The sequence below is a fragment of the Beta vulgaris genome, chromosome 6, assembly GCF_026745355.1.
Source record: "Beta vulgaris subsp. vulgaris cultivar EL10 chromosome 6, EL10.2, whole genome shotgun sequence".
In the NCBI taxonomy this organism is placed as follows: Eukaryota; Viridiplantae; Streptophyta; class Magnoliopsida; order Caryophyllales; family Amaranthaceae; genus Beta; species Beta vulgaris.
In genome coordinates, this window is record NC_079207.1 from 61,864,571 (window position 1) to 61,874,901 (window position 10,331).

Sequence of the window (10,331 nt, forward strand, 5' to 3'; positions counted from 1 at the left end):
AATATCCTGCCCATATCTTTTCCATTCCCACTAATCATGAGCACTTGATTTTATAATATATGATTAGGATTTAACTCTACTTTGTAGAGTTTCCATAAAACTCTAGAGGATCCGGACCTAGCAAGTCCTAGGTCGTTTTGCTCATTTTAGTTCTATACAATTGAGGGATCCTGTGCCATGCATCTCTATCATGGTAAGTTTCTACATATTTAACTATTTATAATATTTTTTTATTTGATTTCTATCTTAATTTATATACAATTTATTTTGTATTTTGACTGTTGATTCATTAGAGCCATTTTATTCAGTAATTTAGGAATGACAAATGATGATGGTAACGAGGACTATCAGATGCAAATCAATTTTCAAGCATAGCTAACATACTTGTCTAACCACTTTCTGTTAAAGAAACTCTTTATTTTCTGGCATCTGCATATATTTTGAAAAATATAATGTATATTTTGGAGAATATGATACTTCCTCTGTTTTTTATTAGATGTTACACTTTTCAAATCACGGACTCATAGGTAATTTTTGGAGAGGAGAGGAGAGAGATAGAGAGAATGAAAAACAAAAGGGTCCCATAGGAGAGAGATAGAGAGAATTTATTACCCAAAATAAAAGTGTAACATCTAATTTAAAACTTCCTAAAATAGAAAGTGTAACATCTAAAAAAACGGAGGAAGTAATAGTTTCATGGTAATTCGGTGGGTTTCCTTGTAATGTACATGCATTGAATTGGTTTATATAGACTAATATTTTAACTTAATTGGTATCTTTTTAAATTAATTTAGAATTGTCAAAAAGATTCAATAATTGCATGTGATATGCAATGCTAGATGAGAAAGATGGGGCTACAAGCTACTACAAATAATGATGTAATATTGCAATTAGATATCGACTATAATCTTTGTTTCGACAACAAAAATATTTGTTGGCATAAAGATTTTCTGAAACAATGACTATAAAATTTGGTTGACAACAAAATATTTGTAGCGAAAAAGTTGTTTTGGCAACAAATACTCTTGTAGCCAAAGGAGAAATTTTTGCAACAAGTTTCTTCGTTGCAAAAAATAACTTACATAGTCCATCCATGTTTCGAAATATAGCACCAATATTTATGCAGCAACGAAAATGTCGTTGCCAAAATAGCATATTCCGCAACCAAAAAAAATCGTTGCTAATTAAAACTTTACGTAACGGCATCTACCATAACGAGCCGATGTCGTTGCTAAAAATATGATTTTTTTGTTGCCAAAAATCGATATTCTTGTAATTATATAACAAGATGTATATATATATATGAATTGCGATTATTTACATTAGAGAAGATGCACACCTTAATTACCACACAACCACAACAAAGAAAGTCAGCTGAAATATACATAAAATCGCCTTCCAATAAGACAATAATTACAATAAATTTCATACCCTGAACTGCTTATCACAATCTGAAACTCGGACTCGGTAGAATCATAAGGTGGGTTAACTTCACAGCCATCTCTAAAGCTTCCAGTTTCCTGGATGGAAAGCAACCAGTCGTCTCTTTCCTCAATGATCATAGTCTTGGTCTGCTTCAAAACATCACTGTAATAGCTGATCTCATACCTTCTCGAGACACCATCGTCCCACGATGGTAAGTAACCGTTGCAATTGTTGGATTCTGATAGCCCTGCATCGATCTCGCCGCTTTCGTTCTTCCATGGATTGTGGAAGCGCAGTTTATGGTTTGTGCTGTTGATGATTTTGCCCAACCTTATGCGTCCAAAATTGGCCATTTCGATGAGAGCTTTGGATGCAAGCTGTTATGAAGATACTGTACGTTTTATTGGATTATGCATCTTTACTAATATTGAAATTGGATAATGCATTGATTATTCTCATGACTAAGATATTTTAAGCAAGTATTTTATCGTTTGTAGGAATCCCCCAGCAAGAAAGAAAGCTTGGTGACATGTACTTCGGATAGAAGTTATATTGCTTACAAAGATAAACTTAGAACCAGTCCATTTTTCTTATAAACAAATATTTTTAGAGGAAAAGACCAGGCCATTTCAATACCCTACGCGTAAACGGCTATAGAAAGGGTATGGAAATCTACTCTTCGTCGAGGCTAGCTCGGCAATGGATTTATATAGTACGCTTCAAATACTAATTAAATCTTCTCCTCCACAATTTTTGGAACATATATAAATCATGGTGACACAGTTTTCTAGGCAAATTGAAGAAAATGTAAACGGAAAAATTTAGAGAAATACAAACATGATTTTAGAACATACATTCATTCACATCCTAAGTGAGATAAGAAACTCAAAGACAGTCCCAAACCGGGGACTATTCAAGACTTACTCCTAATGAGTAAGCCTCGAACAGGTATCTAGGCAAATGATGCACATTGCAATAAAACAACACAAACCAATCCATTCCTTAGATTTCCCTCCTCACCCATTAAGGTATGTCCAAATAGGTTTGGTTATGCATGATTCAACATATATTTTCCCAATCACATAATAATCAAACAATTCACATATATACATCCTAAATCCAAATAATGGTTACATTAACATACATAAAAAAAATAACAAAAAATATAATACATACCTCTGCTCTCAAGGAGCAGCGAAGACGAGCACAAGTGCACGAGCTTGGAGAACCGGCAAACCAATGAGGACTAAGGTGGCAACTAAACTACAATGTAAAGGAATGACATAAGTTTCAAATTCGAAATTGAGCATTCAAGAATTCTAACTCATAATTGAAGCACATAATTCTAAAGAGAGCATTCAAGGTGGCTTAGATTTCTCTCCTTCTCTATTCGGTTTCCATCTCAATGCAAGGTTACAAATCAAGCAATAGAAATTATTCAGATACTTAGTTACAACATATTATAACAAACTCACTTGTTATAGGGGAAAATGCAGCTCCTAAGGTAGATTGAAAAACCTCTTTTGACGGTTGCTGCAAAAACAGAGAAAAAATTGAAAAATAAGTATAATTGAAAAAAGTACAACAAATTTACACAATCCATTACTCATTCCGAATATGCAATCCATTAACAGTATATGAAAATCAGTTCTGAATTTGCTTTTAGAGCTAATTTTACCATGCATGAAGTAAATATACGATTCATAAAATAACTTGAAATACCTACTTTGCTGGCGGCTGGACCGTCGCGGCTGCAGGTCAGTCCGTGGCGGCTGCAGGTCGCCGTAAACTTAGTCCGTGGCGTGCAGCGAAGGGAGATTGAGAGAGAACCGGCGGTGCAGCGAAGGGAGATTGAGAGAGAGAACCGGCGGTGCAGAAGCAACTTAGACCGAGATAACGTGCACTGGCGCGAGAATGTGAACGAGGGTGCGCCGGCGAAAAGGGCACCGGCAGAGTAAGGAACGAGAATGAGAGAGAGAGAGAGAGAGAGAGAGAGAGAGAGAGAGAGAGAGGAAGTCGCACCAGAAGAGGAAGTCGCCGGCGAAATTCAGGGTGCGCCGGCAAGATTGTGAGCGAGGGTGCGCCGGCGAGAGTGTATGCGCCGGTTTGTTTGAGTGTGTACGAGGGTTTCGCAGGAGGGAGAGAGGGGGATAGCAGTCAGTTGCATGAGTTAGGGCTCCAAAGAATGTCGTTGGGAAATATTACAAAAAGAGTGAGAAGTATTAAAAGCCCAATTGCGGCGCACCCATCAAGCAGCATATTAATGTGCGTCGCACCCCTTGCTTCGTGCGACGCACATTAGTCTCGCAATACTCCCACCACTCGCAGCTATTTGCGTCGCACACAAGCACCATGCGTCGCACCTATGTAATATGCGTCGCACCTATGTACTATGCGACGCATATTTCTCGTGTCCTGCTATTGTTTTTGATCTTTTGCGTCATACTCTGCTGGTAAGGCGACGCAAATAGATGTTTTGCGTCACTTCCGTGTCTGTGCGACGCAAATCGTCCTTTTTCTACTAGTGTACAATAAAAAATACAAGCACTATATTATATGATAGAGAGTGTATAATGCATAATCAAACCACATATAGAGAGACTAAAGGTGTTTGTATAATGTAATAGTTATTAAGGCTGTAAGTTTTCCGCTCGACCAAATATAGAAAGACTTTGGCTCCGTTTGGTAGCATGTAAAATATTTTCCATGAAAATGAGTTTTTCTTTTCCTTTCATTTTTCGTTGTTTGGTTTAATAAGGGGTGTAAAACAAGATTTCCATCAAGGGAGCTTTAGGTAAAAATCATTTTCCTTTCAAAACGAATGGATCAAACACATTTTCGCTCCTCTTCCTTAGAATTCTTTTACTATCCTCTTATCCATCCTCTCCCTTCTCCTTCCATTTTTCTCTTTTCCATAACTTTTTTTACATTGAACCAAATAATGGAAAATTAGCTTTGCATTTGAATTTTCCATTGTAAAATGTTTTACATGAAAAATCATTTTACATTAAAAATATTTTACGTCCAACCAAACGGAACCTTAAGGTCTTTGTTAAGCAATTTTCTATATAATAAAATAAAATTTATATTTTCCTTGACCGAACTCAGACATGTATTTTCTCTATTCAAATTTTATGGATATTAAATTAGGAATCCGATCGAATCGAAGGTATGATTTTGAATCTCTTAGCATGTTGAGGCCAAGGGATTAAACCACATATAAACACAAGGTTTGTGGAGGGTGAGATTGTCAAACATCAAAGACGTATCCACAAGAGAGTCTGGAAGACCCAAAAAGATGTTTTTGTAATGAAAAGATTTCCAAAACAAAGATAACTTACATAATCAAGAAGGATAAGGTTTATAAACTTTGTTATTTCTATTTGCTTAGAACTTCAAAATTTGAAGTTCCTTTCTTTCTCTGTGTGTATATCCCCCTTCGGCATGAAAACCATTCATTCTTGAGGCCCACAACTTAAACCTACAAGCCAACTAATTAAGAACACCCAAAATCTCAGACAAGAAAAGAGAGAGTTGTATTATTAATAGATGCACACATCTGTACAAAAAAGGCAAAGTAGGACAAATTTCCTATAGTGCAGTGCACTATATCTACAATACAACATCATACTTTAACCAAGGTATATTACATATGTATCAAACTTCTTACAACCCCCCCCCCCCTCAAGTCGGAGCTTGGCAAAAGTTACAAGACCGAACTTGAATGCTAGGAAGTTATGCTGATGTTGACCCAAAGCCTTGGTCATCAAGTCTACTAGCTGCATTGCACTCCTCACATGAGATGTTTGAATGAAACCTGACTGCACATTCTCCCTTACATAATGACAATCAAGTTTCAAATGTTTTGTTCTCCCATGAAAGACCGGGTTTTGAGCAATATGTTCAGCAGCCTTGTTGTCACAATGTAGAGTGATGGGCTTGGGAATAGGTATGTGTAAATCCTCTAACAACCCATCAATCCACACTATCTCACTAGTGGTTTGAGACATACTCCTATACTCAGCTTCAGCTGAGGGCTTGGAAATTATTTTTTGTTTTTTTTTTTGTTTTCCAAGAGATCATGCTTTTACCAAGGAAAAGACAATAACCAGTGAGAGACCTCCTACTGTAAGCACATGATCCTCAGTCAGCATCACAATAACTGTGAGCGCTATTTGATGGATAGAAAAGACCCCAATCCAATGTGCCTCTCAAGTATCGAAGGACATGTAAAGCAGCCTGGTAGTGAGGTTTCCTAGGTTGTTGCATGATTTGGCTTAATTGTTGCACAGACTAGGAAATGTCAGCTCTTGTGAGATTGAGGTAGAGAAGTCTCCCAATCATTCTTCTGTATATTTCAAGGTCTTCAAGCACATCACCCTTCATCATTAGAAAGACTTAGACCCTTTAGGAAGGAAACTTGGCTTCCTTGCATACCAGTAATAGCAAGAATAACTAGAATATACTTTCTCTGGTTCAACAATGTTCCATTTTTCTTTCTGGCAATTTCTATTCCCAAAAAATATCTTAATTCACTGCCTCAAGTCATTGAGGTCTTTCTTCAGCTGATATAGTAATGGTGCATTAGTCTGACCATAACACTCCTTCAGCTCATCCCACAGCTACTTTGCTATCTCAATGTACATCAAACTAGAAGAGATGTCTAGTGAGATGTATGGTAGTAACCAGCATCTCACAGCACAATCATTGCTCACCTAGTTTGCATAATTCTTGTTTTTGCTATCTGGTTTATATTCCTTCATGTCAATGATCCAGATTTTGTTCTTAGCTCCAAGGGACATCCTCACACTTCTAGACTTGTTTAGATAGTTATCACCCTTGAAAACTATACTCCCAAGTTGTTAATTCGAGTGGCAGCAATACCTAAGAAGTAAGGATCTGCATATCCTCTCTCAGTATTTTCAACCTCATTTCCTTTCCTTTCTCCAGTCAATTCAGAAATTCAAGAAAAAAATGAAAACTTTGACAAGATAAATATTTAAATCACTGCTCTGATACCATGAAAAGAGTTATAAAGCAAAGATAAATTAAATAATTAAGAAGGATCAAGTTTAGAAATAAACTTTGTTATTTCTATTTTCTTATAACTTCAAAACCTGAAGTTCCTTTCTTTCTGTGAGTGTATATCCCCCTTCGATTGAAAGTCATATGGCCATTCATTATATTATTACATCTTTATGAGTCCCACACCTCAAACCTACGAGCCAACTAGGAACACCCAAAACCTTAGATAAGGAAAGAGAGAGTTGTATTATTTACAAGTGTACACATCTGTGTAAAAAAGACAAAGTAGGTCAAATTCCCTATAGTACAATGCACCATATCTATATTGCAGCATCATACTTTAACCAAGGTATATCATATATGTAGCAAACTTCTTACAGTAATTGTCAAAGTCATTTTTTTCAATTATTATTGTAACAGGATTGTATAACTAAATATGAAGCAGATGATGACAATGATGATGTGTAATGAAAATTAAGTATTAGGGAATATTGCATGTATTTTTGTATTTTAGGCTAATATATATTTATCTGTATAACTTGAGTTAGTGGCGTTTCTTTAAGTTGTATATAATCCCTTCACTAGGCGAAAAAAAAGGAAGGGTTGCGCTTATTCTAGAAGCGCAGCCCTACTAGTGAAGGGCTGCGCTTTTTTCACAAGCGCAGCCCTACTAAGTCAAAAAAGCGCAGCCCTTCTGACTTAGTAGGGTTGCGCTTGTGAAAAAAGCGCAGACCTTCTTTTTTGTAGGGCTGCGCTTTTTGTTACAAGCGCAGCCCTACGTTAATTTTTTTTTTGTATGAATTAGTGCGCCCATGTACAGTAGAGAATTACGAGCATTCTTCCCTCTTTCCCTCCCTTAGAGAATTTCGACGAAAAAATTTGCGCGACCTAACTCTGCTGCCCACCACCACTGCTCTACCACCACGACCATGACCACATTGCTCCACCACTGGGTTTGCTCGACCTAACTCCACTGCCCCTGCTGCCCACTACCTTGCGCACCACATTGTTCCACCACTGTTGCCCACCACCTTGCGCACCACATTGCTCCACCACGTGCAACCGCGACCATTCTCTTCTCTTCTCTTCTCCACCATTTGAGTGGTTAATTAGGTATGAATTAATTTTGTTTTTAACTTAATTTTGTTTTTTCTTAATTATTGAATTAAATGATTAATGTGCAATGTGGGTTTGTTGAATGCTAGGAAGAAGAGGCTAGAGAACAATTAAAGTCCAACTATCTCTTCTCTCTTCATTGCTCGTCGTTGTTGATAAGAGGTAACTAGTTTAACATGTAGACAAAGTTATCATGTGCTTCAAATTGATTATGTTATGGTAATTTATTGATGTATTTATGTATTTTTTATAATGTATATGTATATTTATTGATATGAGATTGTATAAAACGCAATGTATTTAGCTATATATGAAATCTACAAAGTTGTTTGAATCATCATCATATGCCTAGATACCCGTTCAAGACTTACTCATTAGGAGTAAGTCTTGAATAGTCCCCGGTTTGGGACTGTTCTTGGACGTTTGATCTCACTTAGGTGGTGAATGTGTGTTTCTTTTCAATTCTGAGGAAAATCTTGGCTTATCGTTTCTCTACATTGTTCTCTGGGTACATATGTAGATAAGCAATTATCTACATTGTGTACTTGGAGAACTGTAGGGAAATGCTGCCGGATTTTCCTTAGAATTGAAAAGTTGGCATATATTCACTAGTGAGATTAGACGTCCAAGGATGGGTTAGGTTGGAGTGATAAGGACCTTGACTGCATGCATACAATTGAACATGTCAGTATCTTAGCTTTTTGTATACGTGTGTGATTTGAATATGTGAGTGTATGTACTTTAATAATGATTGATGCATTATAATGAATGTTGTGTTTAATTATTAGAGGTGGTCTTCTTGAATGAGATGGATCGTACTTGGATGTATGGTAGTCGTGAATCGATTGAGTTTGTGAATGGGGTCTCGGAATTCTGTAGAAGTGCATTAGAATATCAAACATCCTCTGGAGCAGTCGACTTTTATTGTCCTTGTTTGGATTGTAGAAATGTGAGCAAGGTTAGTAGTATACATGTGGTTAGGGAGCATGTCTTTCGCCGTGGGTTTAGGCCTCAATACCACGTATGGTTTGGCATGGTGAGCAGGGGAGGTATATGGGAAGCTCTGGAGTAAAGAATGATGTATGTGAAGAAAAAAGAAGGATGATGATGAGTTAGGGGATGAGAATTTGGATGATGAAGATAGGGATCGGGTAGACGAGATGATACACGAGGTTGAAGATCAGTCGTGTAGACGACCTCGTATTTTTGAGTCTATGTCTCAGGCTGCTGAAAAGCCGTTGTATCCAGGTTGTACAAAGTACACCAAACTTTCCGCGGTGGTAACACTGTTCAACATTAAGTCGAACGCTGGTTGGACGGACTCTAGTTTCACATCGTTGTTGGAAGTTTTAGCTGAGATGCTCCCTGATGGAAATGAACTGCCAAAGTCGTACTATTATGCGAAGAAGCTGATGTGTCCTTTGGTTTAGAGTACGAGCGGATACATGCTTGTCCTAACGATTGTGCGTTATCGTAATGAGTATGAGCATTTACATGAGTGTCCACGTTGTGGATTGTCGAGGTACAAGCGTGAAGGAGCTGGAGGTAGTGAAGGACCACCAGCCAAGGTGTTGTGGTATCTACCCATAATACCTAGATTTAAGCGCATGTTCTCAATTAAAGGAGATGCGAAGAATTTGAGGTGGCATGCAGATCGTAGGAAGAAAGACGGTCTGCTCAAGCATCCGGCTGATTCGCCTGAGTGGAAAACTATCACAGGATGCATAAGTCATTTGGTAATGAGGATAGGAATCTGAGGCTTGGATTATGTACGGATGGCATGAACCCTTTTGGCAATCTCAGCTCGCAGCATAGTACATGGCCGGTAGTTTTAGTGGTTAACAACTTGCCTCCTTGGTTGTGCATGAAACGCAAGTACATGATGTGTCGCTTCTTATATCGGGGCCCAAACAACCTGGAAATGACATAGATGTATACCTTCAGCCGCTTGTTGAAGATTTACAGAAGATGTGGAACGAAGGAGTGTTAGTATTTGATGCGTATGCTAATGAGATGTTCACTCTGCGTGCCATGCTTTTTTGTACTATGAACGATTATCCAGCTTATGGGAACTTATCTGGGTATAAGACTAAAGGAAAACAACCTTGCCCGATTTGTTTAGATGACATGAAATCTACACACCTTAAGGGCTGCAAACATGTGTATATGCGCACACGAAGGCTCCTCAGCCGCGACCATCCCTATCGGTTTAAGAAGAAGGCATTCGATGGGACGGTTGAAGAAGAAGTTGCTCATAGACCATTAACTGGTACTGAAGTTTATAATCAGGTGAAGGGCATTGAAACAGTCTTTGGTAAACCTGCTAGTGAGGTTGATCGACCTACAGGATTATGGAAAAAACAGTCCATTTTTTGGAAACTCCCATATTGGAAAGATCTAAAGGTCAGACATTGTTTGGATGTCATGCACAAAGAGAAATGTTTGTGAAGCTATTATCGCGACACTTATGAATATTCCGGGCAAGACAAAAGATGTTAAGGCGTCACGACTTTACTTGGAAAAAGAGGGGTTCGACCAGAGTTGTGGGCTCAGAAAAGGGACGGAAGAGAAGAAAAAAGGGGAGGAAAGGGTTGATGATGAAACTCAGAAAAGTAAAAAAGGTGGAGGATTCGGAGAAGAATTATTTGCCACCAGCTTGCTACACAGAGCGATACGACGCGTGCAGAGAAACGGATTTTTTGCGAATGGCATTAAGGTCCCTACTGACTACTCATCAAATATGAAGCGCTTTGTTACCTTAAATG